Genomic DNA, 16,391 nt, shown 5'->3' on the forward strand with positions numbered 1-16,391 from the left:
AGAAAGAAAGAAAGAAAGAAAGAAAGAAAGAAAGAAAGAAAGAAAGAAAGAAAGAAAGAAAAGAAAAGAAAAGAAAAGAGAAAAGAAATACAGCAGAGACTAAGCCAAACACAGATACTTCTCTTCAAAGACACACAATAGGCCAGGCATGGTGGCTCACGCCTGTAATCCCAGCACTTTTGGAGGCCGAGGCAGGTAGATCACCTGAGGTCAGGAGTCCGAGACCAGCCTGGCCAACATGGTGGAACCTTGTCTCTACCAAAAATACAAAAATTTGCCAGGTGTACTGTCGGGCGCCTGTAGTCCCAACTACTCGGGAGGCCGAGGCAGGAGAATTACTTTAACCCGGGAGGTGGAGGTTGCAGTGAGCAGAGATCACACCACTGCACTTCAGACTGGGTGACAGAGTGAGACTTGGTCTCAAAAAAAAAACAAAATGAAACAAAAAACAAAGACAGGCAATACAGTTGTCCTTCATTGACTACAAGGTCATTGTAATCAGAGTACCATAAAGAGACTAAAAAAGGGAAATGTAACCAAACGACCCAAAGAAATAGGTAGGACACTAAATTCAGAAAGAACTCAGGCTGGGCGCGGTGGCTCACACCCACAATCCCAGCACTTTGGGAGGCCAAGGCAGGCGGAACACGAGGTCAGGAGATCAAGACCATCCTGGCTAACATGGCAAAACCCCATCTTTACTAAAAATACAAAAAATTAGCCAGACATGGTGGTGGGTGCCTGTAGTCCCAGCTACTCGGAAGGCTGGGGCAGGAGAATGGCATGAAACTGGGAGGCGGAACTTGCAGTGAGCCGAGATTGAGCCACTGCACTCCAGCCTGGCTGACAGAGCAAGACTCCATCTCAAAAAAAAAAAAAAAAAATTCTGAAAGAACAACATGAATTAATAAGTTAAACCTTCTTTATACTCATTTGTTCCTACATCTTAGAAGCACAAAAATGACAGTGAGGGAAATGAACTAAACACATCATAGTAGAATAAGAAAGACAACTTGAAAAACCGTAATGGAAAAAAGGGACCACAGGGACCGTAGCAGACCACGAGTAACTTTTTTTTTTTTTTTTTCTTTTTGTGAGACGGAGTCTCACTCTGTCACCCAGGCTGGAGTGTAGTGGTGCAATCTCAGCTCACTGCAGCCTCCACCTCCTGGGTTCAAGCAATTCTCATGCCTCTGACTCCCAAGTAGCTGGGATTACAAGCATGAACCACCGAGCCTGGCTGATTTTTGTTATTTGTTGTAGAGAAAGGGTTTCACCATGTTGCCTAGGCTGGTCTCGAATGCCTGGCCTCAACTAATCTGCCTGCCTCAGCCTCAGCCTCCCAAAGTGCTGAGATGCGCCTGGGCACAAGTAACCTTTAATGTGTATTCTTCATTCTAAGAAGAGCACAGTTAACAATATACCCTGATTTGCATACTTGAAGCTCTAATAACATTAATGGATAATTTGTCTGCAGAATATGAAAGCTCAACAAAAACTTTCTCTAGCTAGAGGACAAAGGTTTTTTAATTTTATTTTTCTTATTTGAGACAGGATCTCGCTCAGTCACCTAGGCTGGAGTGCAGTGGTACAATCACTGCATCACTGCACTCTAGCCCAGACCTCCCCAGTTCAAGTAATCCTGCCATCTCACTCTCCTGAGTAGCTGGGACCACATGTGTGTGCCACCATGCCCAGCTAATTTTTTATAGAGACATGACCTCACCATGCTGCCCAGGCTGGTCTCCAACTCCTGGGCTCAAGCAATCCTCCCATCTCAGCCTCCCAAAGTGCTAGGATTACAGGCCTGAGCCACCACACCTGGCAGGTTTATTTTTTTATTTTTGAGACAGAGTCTTGCTCTATTGCCCAGGTTGGAGTGCAGTGGCATGATCTTGGCTCACTGTAGCCTCTGCCTCCCGGGTTCAAGCAATTCTCCTGCCTCAGCCTCCCAAGTAGCTGGGATTACAGGTGCCTCCCACCAAGCCCAGCTAATTTGTGTATTTTTAGTAGAGACGAGGTTTCACCATGGTGGCCAGGCTGACACACCTGGCAGGTTTTGATTTTAATAGAGGCAGGGTCTTACTCTATCACCACTATACAGTGGTGCAATCATAGCATACTATAACCTTGAACTCCTGGGCTCACACAATCCTTCTTCACACCTCAGACTCCCAAGTAGCTAGGACTACAGGCATGCGCCACCATTCCCAGCTAATTATTATTTTTTTCTAAATTCAGGGTCTTGCTATGTTGCCCAGGTTGGTCTCGACTGCCTGGCTGGCTTCAAGATATCCTCCTACGTCAGCTCCCCAAAGTGCTGGAATGACAGGCATGAGGCACTGTGCCCAGGCCCAAAGGTCTACTATAAGTTAGGATATTGTGGAACAGCTCTAGTAAATACTCAATTAATTAAGGAGAAAGAAAGCAGCTGATTTCTGGGAGGTGGGATTATGAAAAATGTAAAAATAATTCAGGTACAGAAGAAAACACAAGACATAATGTTGCAAAGAAAATATGTGTTGCTATGCAGATGTTATACCTCCCAAAAGGTATTCTATTCCTGGAGCTCTAAAATGTCTAGCATATCACCATGTAACACCATCATTTCTACAAAGTTTTAACTCAGGCTACTGGAAAATTTTCTTCTATAAGCCTATCTCTATGATTTTAAAGGATACTAACAAGAAAATAAAAGTCTGGCTAGGTGTGGTTGCTCACACCTATAATCCCAGCACTCTGGGAGGCTGAGGCGGGCAGATCACCTGTGGTCAGGAGTTCAAGACCAGCCTGGCCAATATGATGAAACACTGTCTCTACTTTAAAAAAAAAAAAAAAAAAGATTAGCCAGGAGTAGTGGCGCACACCAGTAATCCCAGCTACTAGGGAGGCTGAGGCAGGAGAATCGCTTGAACCTGGGAGGCAGAGGTTGCAGTGAGCCAAGATCACACCACTGCACTCCAGCCTGGGTCACAGAGTGAGACTGTCTCAAAAAAAAAAAAAAAAAAAGTCAATTAACAGCTCGATTTGGAGGAATTAGTCTAATCATAATGCCAAGGTGATCAGTAATATAATACCTGAATGACTTAAAACAAAGTACATTTGTGAAGATCACTCATCTAGAACCCAGAATTGAATGGTAATACCCAAATATGAAGAACCACCCCTTTCATGTGTGCTATAGTCTTTTGATTGGCTCTGGATAATGTAGCAGAAAGAAAAAAACATATAATACTTAGGCACCTGGGCCTGAGTTCCAGCTTCCCCCTCAGTGTGCCAATTAGTACCTATGTAGGGAAGTTACTTAAATTTTCTGAGTTTCAATTTCCTCATTTGTAAAATGGGGACGCTAACACCTACTTTAATGGGTTGTTGTGAATACATGATAAAATATATATGAAAATACAGAACAGGGCTGGGTGTGGTGGCTCACGCCTGTAATCCCAACACTTTGGGATGCTGAGGTGGGTGGATCACCCAAGGTTAGGAATTTGAGACCAGCCTGGTCAACACGGCAAAACCCCGTTTCTACTAAACATACAAAGCTACTTGGGAGGCTGAGGCAGGAGAATCGCTTTAACCTGGGAGGCAGAGGTTGCAGTGAGACGAGATTGCACCACTGCACTCCAGCCTAGGGGATACAGCAAGACTCTGTCTCAACAAAAAAAAAAAAAAAAAGAAAAGAAAAGATAGTACATAACAGTATCTGGATTGTAGTAGGTGCTCAACAAATGTCAACCAAATTTGAATTCTACTAAAACCTGGTAACCCCTGTTATATTTGCTCAGTAGCATGGATTATAACATGTTCCCCCTAATTTCCTTACCAAAGATGAAGCTGACAAGGGGTATTTCATTGTAGGACAGAGGAGACAGACTATGGATGTCTTTATCACGTATTAGGTTTGAAATGCAAAATCAGAAGGAAAATCTTGACTTTGTTAAAAGTGAAGAAACGCCACACTGTGCGAGAATGTATTTATAGCAAGGCCAGGTGCACTGGCTCACACCTGTAATTCCAGCACTTTGAGAGGCCAAGGAGGAGGATCACGTGAGGCCAAGAATTTAAGACCAGGCTGGGCAACAGAGCAAAATCCTGTCTCTACAAAAAATAAAATTAGCCAGGTGTGGTGGCCATGCATCCATAGCCCTAGCTACTCAGGAGGCTGAGGCAGGAGGATTGCTTGAATCCAGGAGTTTGAAGTTACAATGAGTTATGATCATGCCACTCCAGCCTTAGTGAGACAGAGATTCAGTCTCAAAAAAAAAAAAGTTGCCGGGCGCGGTGGCTCAAGCCTGTAATCCCAGCACTTTGGGAGGCTGAGACGGGCGGATCACGAGGTCAGGAGATGGAGACGATCCTGGCTAACATGGTGAAACCCCGTCTCTACTAAAAAATACAAAAAACTAGCCGGGCGAGGTGGCGGGCGCCTGTAGTCCCAGCTACTCGGGAGGCTGAGGCAGGAGAATGGCGGGAACCCGGGAGGCGGAGCTTGCAGTGAGCCAAGATCGCGCCACTGCACTCCAGCCTGGGCGACAGAACGAGACTCCGTCTCAAAAAAAAAAAGAAAGCTCGTCTCTACTAAAAATACAAAAATTAGCTGGGCATGGCGGCAGGTGCCTGTAATCCCAGTTACGCGTGAAGCTGAGACAGGAGAATCTTCTGAACCTGGGAGGTGGAGGTTGCAGTGAGCCAAGATCACGCCATTGCACTCCACCCTGGGTGACAGAGCAAGACTCCGTCAAAAAAACAAACCAAAAACAAAATAAAACAAAAACCCCTTTCTTTTCTCTACCTCAAAATCACAGGCTATGAAAAGAAAATTTCATTCTTAGCCTTTCCTTCATCTCTCTCCTACCTTGAGCTGTGGTTATTTACGTGGCTTCTCTAAGAATATTAAAAGCATGCTGAGGGCATGCTCGTCATCCGATTCATCCATTGATCCCCCGGTCTTCCAGGAGTGATATAAGCTTAGCAGGCACCAATAACTATTTGCTGAATGAATAATGGCATGACTACCTTGCATACATACAATGTTTTATAGCTATCAAAGTACTTTTGTTCAAACTTTTAATTTGAACTTTGCAACAATCCTTTGAGGAAGGTAGAAAGCCAATATAACGCTGCTATGAATAATGCTGCTATGAATATTCATGTACAATAATAATCCCCATTGAATAAGGGAGAACTGAAGCAGAACACTATATGGTACTGAGGAAGACGCACTGGATTGGGAGATCTAGGGTCTTGTGCTCCAGGCCAGCCTCTGCCTTTATCTGGCTGTATGACTGAGTGAGGCATTTTGCTCCCTCAGTCTATTCTGCCATTTGTAAAATGAGAGGTGGACTCTGAGATAAGCTACAAAACCCCTTCTAATGACACTATCCTGCGATTTTAAGTAGACACTACTGGTTAGCAGCAAACCAGAGATGGAACCTAAAACATCTGTATTCTTTCCTCTGGACATGCTACCTCCCACAGCAGGGACATGCCCCCAACCAGGGTGACAACCGACCCCCTTTCAACCTTGTGAATTATGCAAAGATGTATGCAAGTTTCCCTTCACTCTATTTATAGTGGTTCTATTAGAGCAATCCTACAAAAAAGATGAAAGATGCAACAAAGTGAGGACTGAACTTCACTTTCAATGCATAAAGGTCATTGGAAATAGCATAAGGCCAGGTGTGGTAGCTCATGCCTATAATCTCAGTGCTTTGGGAGGCCAAGGCAGGAGGATCACTTGAAGGCCAGGAGGTCGAGAGCAGTCTGGGCAACAGAGTAAGACCCTGTGTCTACAAAAAATTTAAAAAAAAAAATTAGCCAGGCACACTGGCACACTCCTATAGTCCTAGCTACTAGGAAGGCTGAGGCAGGAGGGAGGAGGGAGGATTGCTTAAGCGCAGGACTTTAAGGTTATACTGAGCTATGATTGTGCCTCTGCACTCCAGCCTGTGTGAAAAAGTGAGGCGCTGTCTCAAAAACAAAACAAAACAAACCAAACAAAGAGCATAATAAAATGAAGAGTGTAGCTGTGGACCTAACAGATCTTAGGTTCAAATCCCAGCTCTGCCACCTATTTTCTGTCTGACTTGACATTTCTTTTAAAAATTTTTTTTTCGGCCGGGCGCGGTGGCTCAAGCCTGTAATCCCAGCACTTTGGGAGGCCGAGACGGGCAGATCACGAGGTCAGGAGATCGAGACCATCCTGGCTAACACAGTGAAACCCCGTCTCTACTAAAAAAATACAAAAAACCAGCCGGGCAAGGTGGCGGGCGCCTGTAGTCCCAGCTACTTGGAAGGCTGAGACAGGAGAATTGCTTGAGCCAGGGAGGCAGAGGTTGCAGTGAGCTGAGATCCGGCCACTGCACTCCAGCCTGGGCAACAGAGCGAGACTCTGTCTCAACAAAAAAAAAAAAAAAATTTTTTTTTCTTTTCTATACTTCCTATGTCTCTTCTTTTTAATTTTTTTTTTTTTAAATTTATCTGTTTTGAGACAGGGTCTGGCTCTGTCACCCAGCCTGGAGTGTGGTAGCATGATCTCAGCTCACTGCAACCTCTGCCTCCTGGGCCCAAGAGATCCTCCCCTCCCAAGTAGCTGGGACCACAGGCATGCGCCACCACATCTGACTAATTTTTGCATCTGTTTTTGTAGAAATGGGGTTTCACCATGCTGCCCAGGCTGGTCTCGAACTCCTGGGCTCAAGTAATCTGCCCACCTCAGCTCCCAAAGTGTTGGGATTAGAGATGTGAGTCACCGTGCCAGATCCTGACTTGACATTTCTAAACCTCTGTTTCCTAATCTGAAACTGAGATTAGGGTGAGGAGGAACAGAAGCACTTGCATGTAAAATGCCTGACACTGACCCTATTAAATAATATTTATTGAATATTCTAACATTTTATAAGTGTCATCTCATAGACTCCTCATAAAAATCCTATGAGACAGGTGCTATCGTTATCCTCATCTTACAGATGCAGGATCTGAGGCACAGAAAAGTGAAGTTGCCAAAGTTACACAGTTCTTAGAGAGTCAATCTGTACAGTCTGACTCCAGGGGCCAGGCCAATGGCCACTAAAAAATAATTACTCGGCCGGGCGTGGTGGCTCACACCTGTAATCCAGCACTTTGGGAGGCCAAAGCGAGCATATCATTGAGGTTAGGAGTTCCAGACCAGCCTGGCCAACATGGTGAAACCCTGTCTCTACTAAAAATACAAAAATTAGCCAGGCATGGTGGCGGGCACCTGTAATCCCAACTGCTTGGGAGGCTGAGGTAGGAGAATCACTTGAACTTGGGAGGTGGAGGTTGCAGTGAGCCAAGGTCAAGATCATGCCACTGCACTTCAGCCTGGGCAACAGAGTGAGACATTGTCTTAACAAAAAAAAAAAAAAAAAAAAAAAAAAAAAAAAAAAATCACTGGCCAGGGAGCAGTGGCTCACACCTGTAATATCAGTATCCATACAATTTCAGGAAGCTGCTGAAACTACGTCTCTTACCATTCCTTAGGGTTAAGCTGCCTTGCCTCTGCTGATCTCAAACACAAATTTAAAGAGTGCCATTTCAGGGTCATGGACAAAGTTGGCACAAGGACAGTTTCTGGGAAAGGTCTGGCTAATAGAATAGACTCATCACCAAAGCATCTTTAGGAAACTTCTTAGCCATCTTTGAGGCTCCTGGCTTAAATAATCCCATGTAGGACTAATTGAAGTTTTCTCTGTAGAAGAGAGATGCTTCTAAGCAATGCTTCACTTTCTGGGAAGTTTTAGATTAAAACTCACCTTGATGTCTCCTCCCCTGCCCAGTAGGCTCTGTATTGCTGTTTGAGCTTTTAAGAGACAGGGTCACCTGGGGGCGGTGGTTCACGCCTATAATCCCAGCACTTTGGGAGGCCAAGGTGGGTAAATCACCTGAGGTCAGAGGTTCGAGGCCAGTCTGACCAACATGGTGAAACCCTGTCTCTACTAAATACAAAAAATTAGCCAGGCATGGTGGTGCACGCCTGTAATCCCAGCTACTTGGGAGGTTGAGGCAGAAGAATTACTTGAACCCGGGAGGCAGAGGTTGCAGTGAGCCGAGACTGCACCATTGCATTCCAACCTGGGCAACAAGAGCGAAACTCCATCTCCATCTCTAAAAAAATAAATAAATAAAAGAGAGAGAGAGAGAGACAGCGTCTAGCTCTGTTCCCCAGGCTGGAATGGAATGTAGCACTACCACAGTTTACTGCAACTTTGAACTCCTAGGCTTAAAGGATCCTCCCGCCTCAGCCTCTTGAGTAGCTAGGATTACAGGCGCAAATCACCATGCCTGGCTTATTTTTATTTTTTTGTAGAGATGGGGGTCTCACCATTTTGCCCAGGCTGTTCTCGAAGTCCAGGCCTCAAACAATCCTCCCATCTCGCCCTCCCAAAGTGCTGGGGTTACAAGTGTGAGCCATCTGGCCAGGCACAGTGGCTCATGCCCACAATCCCAACACTTTGGGAGGCCAAGGCACGATGATCACTTGAGGTCAGGAGTTTGAGACCAGCCTGGCCAACTTGGTAAAACGCCATCTTGACTAAAAATGCAAAAATTAGCCAGGTGTGATGGCACATGCCTGTAATCCTAGCTACTCAGGAGGCTGAGGCAAGAGAATCACTTGAACCCAGGAGGCTGAGGCTGCAGTGAGCCGAGATTGCACCTCTGCACTCCATCTTGGGTGACAGAGCGAGACGCTCAAAAAACAAACAAAAACAGTGTGAAGCATCACACCCAGCCACTTGCTTGAGCTGCATGAAAATTTGTTCTAGATGTTTTCAGAACTTTGTTTTCCAGTGATCATAGCTATTTTTCCTGTCTGCTCTTAGGCCCCACAATTACCTTAAGATAGTGGAAGGAAACAGAGAAAAGGAAGCATATAAAAGTGATAATGCTATACTCTCTCACTATTTAAGAGCATCTGCAGTCTTGGATTTTGTTTTAACTTTCATCCTGACAAATCCTGCCACAATTCAAAATATCTCTTGTAGAGAAGGCTCTGGAGTTTCATCCTCTAACTCTACTACTAGCTGCAAGGTCAAGGAAAATTAAACCATTCAAGTTAGAAATGTTTCCCTTCTAACTCAGTGACAGTTGTGTTACATCCAGATGTGTGACTCAAAAGGGAACCAGGTAGGCCATCAGCACCCAAACACTCGAGCCTCAACTGATGAAGCTCCCTGACCAGGAAGGCCTAGCTCCCATTCTCAGGAAGGCTCCCTAAGAGGTTCAGGGATAAGCAGTTTTATAGAATTTGGGGGTCATGAATAAGGACAAAATTGTACAAAAGTCCTGATCCAAACACTGCCCTCAACAGCCGCTGGAGAGCTCCCTGGGCAAGATCTGATCCTGTTCCCCACCCCACCCCCAAGAAAATGGGGTTAATACCTCCCCAGATGGCTACAGGGAGGATTAAGGGTCATTATTCTTGGCACTGAGCTCTGTCACAGCTCTAGCAGTTGTGACCTTGTATCCTAAAAGAAGATAATAAATACAAAAATGCCAACGGTGACCCTCAAATCTGGTTCTGCAGTAGTAGCTGAGAATTTTCTTTGTACAGGGCCTATGACACTGCCTCCTATACACTCTGGCCTTTTGACTGCATCCTCCCGTTATTCAGGCTTAAAGTTTGTTTTGTTTTGTTTTTTTTGAGATGGAGTCTCACTCTGTCGCCCAGGCTGGAGTACAGTCTTGCGATCTCAGCTCACTGCAACCTCCACCTTCTGAGTTCATGCGATTCTCCTGCCGCAGCCTCCCGAGTAGCTGGGATTACAGGCACCTGCCACCACGCCAGGCTAATTTCTGTATTTTTAGTAGAGACCGGGTTTCACCATCTTGGCCAGACTGGTCCCAAACTCCTGACCTTGGGATCCGCTCACCTCAGCCTCCCAAAGTTCTGGATTACAGGTGTGAGCCACCGTGCCCAGCCCAGGCTTAAAGTTTTTAAGGTATTAGTCATCAATGCTAAAAAGGCCTTCAAGGAGTCAGCAGCTATTACTTAATAGCACATGGGCCCCAGAACTCTCAGGGTTACATATAGACCTGAATTTACCCAGAAGAAGCCGAATAAGTGGTACTCCTTTACATCCAAGACCTGGCTCTTGAGGGCAATCAGTGAGGTCTAGTAAAAAGGATGTATTTCATCATTTAGTTCTCAGAAACCCACTACAAAGTAGGTACTACAATAAGCCTCATTTTATAGGTGAAACTATAGCTCTGAGAGGATGCATGATTGACCCTAGGTCACACAGCTAAGGAGGAGACATGGGTTCAAATATCAGCCCTACACTACTAGCTATGTAACCTCCAGCATATTCCTTAACTTTCTAGAGTCTCAATTTCTCATTTGTAAAGTGGGGATAATGGTAATACCTTCCTTCCAGGGGAGTTCTGAAGATTACAAGATACACTGCAGAAAAAGTAGGGCTGGGCCTGGTGGCTCACACCTGTAACCCCAGCACTTTGGGGGGCCAAGGTGAGTGGATCACCTGAGGTCAGGAGTTCGAGACCAGCTTGGCCAACATGGTGAAACCCCATCTCTACTTAAAAAAATACAAAAATTATCTGGGCATGGTGGCGTGTGCCTGTAATCTCAGCTACTCAGAAGGCTGAGGCAGGAGAATCGCTTGAACCTGGGAGGCGGAGGTTGCAGTGAGCCGCGATTGTGTGCACTCCAGCCTGGGCAACAAGAGCAAAACTCTGTCTTAAAAAAAAAAATAGAAAAGAAAAAGTATCTAGCAAGTGCCTGGTATATACTAAATATTCAATACACGTTACTTTTTTGGTTTTGATTTTTTTTTTTTTTTGAGACAGAGTCTCACTCTGTCCCCCAGGCTAGAGTGCACACGATCTTGGCTCACTGCAACCTCTGCCTCCCAGGTTCAAGCAATTCTCACGACTCAGCCTCCCAAGTAGCTGGGATTACAGGTTTGTGCCACCACGGCTGGCTAATTTTTTGTATTTTCAGTAGAGACAGGTTTTGCCATGTTGCCCAGGCTGGTCTCCAACTCCTGAGCTCTGCCCACCTTGGCTTCCCAAAGTGCTGTGATTACAGGCATGAGCCAACACGCACCTGGCTTTTTTTTTTTTTTGTGAGACAGGGTCTCTGTTTCCCATGCTGGAGTTCAGTAGCACAGTCTTGGCTCACTGCAACCTCTGCCTCCTGCACTCAAGTGAACCCCCCACCTCAGATTCCCAGGTAGATGGGAATACAAGCACCTGCCACCACACTGGGCTAATTTTTTAATTTTTTTGTAGAGATGGGGTTTCACTATATTGTTTAGGCTGGTCTCAAACTCCTGGGCTCAAGCAATCTGCCCACCTAGGCCTCCCAAAGTGCTGGGATTACAGGTATGAGCCACCATGCCAAGCCATGTTAAGTTTTACAGATCAAACAGACAGGGAGGCTGGGCATGGTGGCTCAAACCTATAATCCCAGGACTTTGGGAGGCTGAGGCAGGCAGACTGCTTGAGCCCAGGAGTTTGAGACCAGCTTGAGCAACATAGTGAAACCCCATCTCTATGAAAAAATTAAAAAATTAGCCAGGCGTGATGGCACACACCTGTATTCCCATCTACTCTCGAGGCTGAGGCAGGGGGATCACTTGAACCCAGGAGGCAGAGGTTGCAGTGAGCTAAGACTGCACTACTGTAACAGTCCCACCTGGGCAACAGAGTGAGACCCTGTCTCAAAAAAAAAAAAAAAAAAAAAAAAAAGCCAGGAGCAGTGGCTCACGCCTGTAATTCCAGCACTTCGGGAGGCCGAGGTAGGTGGAACTCAGGAGTTTGAGACCAGCCTGGGCAACATGGCGAAACCCTGTCTCTACTAAAAATACAAAAAAACTAGCCGGGGCTGGGCGCGGTGGCTCACGCCTGTAATTCCAACACTTTGGGAGGCTGAGACGGGCGGATCACCTGAGGTCAGGAGTTCAAGACCAGTCTGGGTAACATGGTGAAACCCTCTACAAAAATACAAAAATTTGCTGGACGTGGTGGTACATGCCTGTAATTCCAGCTACTCGGGAGGCTGAGGCGTGAGAATCGCTTGAACCTGGGAGGCAGAGGTTGCAGTGAGCCGAGATCATGCCACTGCACTCCAGCCTGGATGACGAAGTGAGACGCTGTCTCAAAAAATAAATAAATAAATAAATAAATAAATAAATAAATAAATAAATAAAATGTGGCAAACTCTCTGCTTGAATATCTGCAATGATGGGTAACTCACTCCTTCACAAGGCAGCCCATTTTGTTTTTAGAAAGCTACGTTTTCTCCTATTAAACCAAAGTCTACCCTCTTGGAAATTATGTCATTTAATTCTGAGATGCCTTCTAGAATCACAGAGAACATCCAGTTTCTTTTCCCCATGACAATTCTTCAGGTATTTGAATGAAGTAACATGTTCCCCCAGCCTCTTAGCCTTGGTCTTTTCAGTTCTTCCTCATGTGTCAGAGTCCCAGAGGCAATTCAGTGTCACAGAGCAGACAGACCTGGGTTTGAATTCCAATTCTTCCTCTTACTTGCTATGTGACCTTAAGCAAATTACTTAATCCCTCTGTATCTGTTTCTTCATAGGTATAATAGGGAAAATGATTCTCACTTCACAGGACAGTCATGAAGGTTACACTGGATAAAGTAAAAATACTAGCTAGCACTGAGCCCAAGATATACCAGGCCCTGAATAAAATGTCAGTCACTTTTTAGGACATATCCCAACTGGTAAATACCTCTCAAAGTAAATTAACCACACCAAGAAACTGGTTTCTTTCTTTCTTTTTTTTTGAGACAGAGTTTCACTCTTGTTGCCCAGGCTGGAGTGCAATGGCATGATCACAGCTCACCGCAACCTCCATCTCCTGGGTTCAAGCAATTCTCCGGCGTTAGCCTCCTGAGTAACTGGGACTACAGGCGCGTGCCACCACGGCCAGCTAATTTTTTTGTATTTTTAGTAGAGATGGGGTTTCACTGTGTTAGCAAGGATGGTCTTGATCTCCTGACCTCATGATCCACCCACCTCAGCCTCCCAAAGTGCTGGGATTACAGGCATGAGCCACTGCGCCCAGCCAGGAACTGGTTTCTAATAGCATTTGCCAGAACTTTGGCTTCTGAAGAGATGATAGCTAAGAAAGTACAACCTAACGGTTTTGTGGGCCCAGCAATCTGCAATGGCAGCCTAAAGATGCAGTGGAGCATCTGGAAAGGTGAGGCGGAAAGAAGAAAGGAAACAGAATAGGTAACTAAACCAGTGACCCAAAGAAAACACAAGTATTACCAGATTACATGTTTTGTTTGACTTCCTCTCTGAGACTCAGAACTGCACATGTCAGCAACATTCCTTAATTTAAAAGGAGAGAAGAGAGTGGTCATGGTGGCCCTGTCTGTAGTCCCAGCTACCAGGGAGGCAGAGACACGAGAATCCCTTGGGCTCAGCAGTTCGAGATCAGCCTGGGCAACAGAGTGAGACTCCATCTCAAAAAATAAAAATATAAGGAGAGGCCAGGCACAGTGGCTCACACCTGTAATCCCAGCACTCTGGGAGGCCGAGGTGGGTGGATCACGAGGTCAGGAGTTCAAGACCAGCCTGGCCAAGATGGTGAAACCCCAAGTCTACTAAAAAAACAAAAATTAGCCGGGCATGGTGGCAGACACCTGCAATCCCAGCTACTCGGGAGGCTGAGGCAGAGAATTGCTTGAACCCAGGAGGTGGAGGTTGCAGTGAGCGAGATCGTGCCGCTGCACTTCAGCCTGCGTGACAGAGCAAGACTCCATCTCAAAAAATAAATAAACAAAATTTTAAAAAGTAGAGAAAAATAAAAATAATTAAAGAACAAGTCATAGTCTAGATCTTTCTAAGCAGTTGGCTCCTCAAGATCCACAAATGTTTGGCAGTGGGCTTCATGATTTTCAGTTGTCTTTCCAAATCCTAAAGTCTAGGTGTGCAAAAACACCCTACACAAGATGCCCAATGAGTCAATACTGAACTCCTTCCAGCTAAAAAAACTGCCAATTGTATGAAACTGGTAAATAATCGTTAGCTTCGTCATCATAATCTTTACACGTGTTCTCTCTTTCCCTCGTGACCCTCAGAGGTGGTGCCCCAGGCAGAAATACGGACTACTGCTCAATTATTCTGCAGAGTTGATCCAAAAGCACTGTTTCTTCAAAATGAGATAAGACTAGAACAGAAGTGCTCCCACATAGGTCAAAAAAGGAAAGAAGAGCAGGACTCCAGACTTAAAGCAGCATGATCACAAACTGACAGAAAAGGTCATTTCCTACCTGCCAGTGAAATACAACAACCTACAATGAAGAAATCTCAGTAAGTCTCAGACTCAGCCCAAAGGAGCTCCACGGTTACTCCCTGGTCTGTTATAGAGGATCTGGCTATTACACTCAACAGCAAAAATTCAATTCAATCCCGCTAAAGATATAAGAATCACAAGAATAAGCCAGAACTCAAGACAGAAATAGCATTAAGTAGTTCCTTCCGGACAGTGAGCAGAAGCTGGCCACTCAACGACTGTAAAAGACACAGAAAAGCTAAGTAGGGACCACTGAGCATACCGGTGTCCTAGGTGGGGATTTCATAATGTCTTTGAATCAGAAGCTGCTCTCAAAAAGTTTTCTTCTCAAAACGGTTTCAGGCTTTGTTAGAAAGGGAAGGCTTCACCGCCACTTTACCCAGATCATCTACCCCATCCTTGGAATGAATGGGGAAGCTTCAGCCACCCCACCAGGGTCCTAAAATCACCAACTTGAGAGAAAAACCATAGCGTTGCTCTACCAGTACTTCAGGAGGTTAAAGAAAGTCACAGAAGAAAAGAACTTTGGGGAAAACAGTCAAATTCGGCTGTTAGACATTAGTCACAGGCCCCTGTACCTCTCCCTCTAGAAACCCTGGGAGTACACCCGCAGAGAGAGAGCCCAAGGCACCAAGCAAAGTCAACCAGGCTGGCAAGGGGGCGTCCCACTGCGGCTTTCAGTGCAAGAAGTGGATCCTGCTGGTTCGCAGTCTCTCTTCTATCTCCTCACTTCCTATTTACCCTTTGAAGTGGGTACTGAATGGCCCATTCCCAAGCAGAGGCCCTTTGTATACGGGGTGCTACAGTCGCCTGGTGGAAGCACCTTGGCAGAGTTCAGTTTGGTGCCAGGATGGGCCACTGAAGGCATCTGCGGTGGACACACAGACACACACACACTCACTGAGAGAGAGAGAGAGAGAGAGAGAGAGAGAGAGAGAGAGAGAGAGAGAGAGAGAGAGAGAGAAACTAAGAGCAGGTCAGGTCGGCGTTGCCCTCCCGGCACTTACACCTGCCCCTTCTTCCTGACTCCGGCGCCAGATCAGATGTCAAACAAAAACTCCGCAAAAAAGTCCCGTGATGGAACGACTTCCATCTCTCCCTCCGCAGAGCCTCCCTGGACTCCCACAGCCTCCCCCCGCGTCCCGACCAAACCCTCAGCCCCCACCCCGCCCCCGGACCACTCTGCCCTCCGCCCCGACGCGGCCTGGCCCTTCTCGGGACACCCGGGGCCCCGAGACGGGCGGGCTTAGGCCCCCAGGCCGGTAGGGCTGGAGCCGGCCCAGAGCGGGGAGCCAGTGCGCCGGGGCTGCGGCAGCCGGTCCCAGCCTCGGCGCCCGCGGAGGGCAGGAGGCGGCGGCGACCCGTACCTGTCAGGTCTCTTTCTCCGACCGGCAGCGGCGCAACTTCAGGAGCCCATATCCGTCCGGGGGGGGCGGCCCCTCTCCCGGGAGGTGGGGCGAGGATCCCGGGGAGGGGGCTGGGGGGCTCGAGCAGCTCTAGCCCCTTCCCATGCTCCCCGCCCGGCGCCTGGCCGGGGCCGGACAGCGCCTCCGCCCGCCCCTGCGCACCGCCTCACACCCGCGCTCACACACACTCACACTCCCTCGCGCGCTCTCACACACGCACTCCCCTCCCTCCTCCTCCTCTGTTTATCTCCTCCAGCTGTCTGGGGACCCAAGAGAAGCCCAGTAACGCGCCTGCGCCACGCAGTCTCCGCCTCCGCCCGGCGCCTCGCAGCCGGCGGGTACGCTACGCAGACTGCGCCCGGCAGCTTCCAGAATGGCTAGCCGGGCCCCCCCACTTACCCCCCCGCGCCCGGTCAACGTCTGCTGCCGGCGGCGCCCACTAACCTGCTAGTGGGGGAGCCCCGCACCGCCGTGGCCAATGGGCTTCGCCGCTCGCGGGACCAGCAGCCAGTGGGCGGGCGGGAAAGCTGGGCTAAGCCCCGGGGCACCCTGGGAGTCGTAGTTTTTCGCCGTCGAGGAGTTCCTGCCGAGCGGGCTCACCCCGCCCGGTTGCCATTAGTTACCCGGACGCACCTCCCACCCCACCACCGGGTAAAACACTCCTCACAC

General features: G+C 47.3%; 1 protein-coding gene across 4 annotated transcripts in view; it reads right to left on the reverse strand.

The window, feature by feature from the left end:
* The window catches only part of WDTC1 (WD and tetratricopeptide repeats 1), a 76,936-nt gene extending 60,817 nt beyond the window's left edge, over nucleotides 1-16,119 (reverse strand). For all 4 annotated transcript variants that reach the window (XM_023219520.1, XM_023219521.1, XM_023219518.1 and 1 more), the window contains exon 1: nucleotides 15,684-16,119. The gene's annotated coding sequence lies outside the window, so the exon portion shown is untranslated. The remainder of the gene's footprint in view (nucleotides 1-15,683) is intronic.
* Nucleotides 16,120-16,391: the final 272 nt, after the last annotated feature.

Source organism: Piliocolobus tephrosceles, chromosome 1 (assembly GCF_002776525.5).
Source record: "Piliocolobus tephrosceles isolate RC106 chromosome 1, ASM277652v3, whole genome shotgun sequence".
Classification (NCBI taxonomy): Eukaryota; Metazoa; Chordata; class Mammalia; order Primates; family Cercopithecidae; genus Piliocolobus; species Piliocolobus tephrosceles.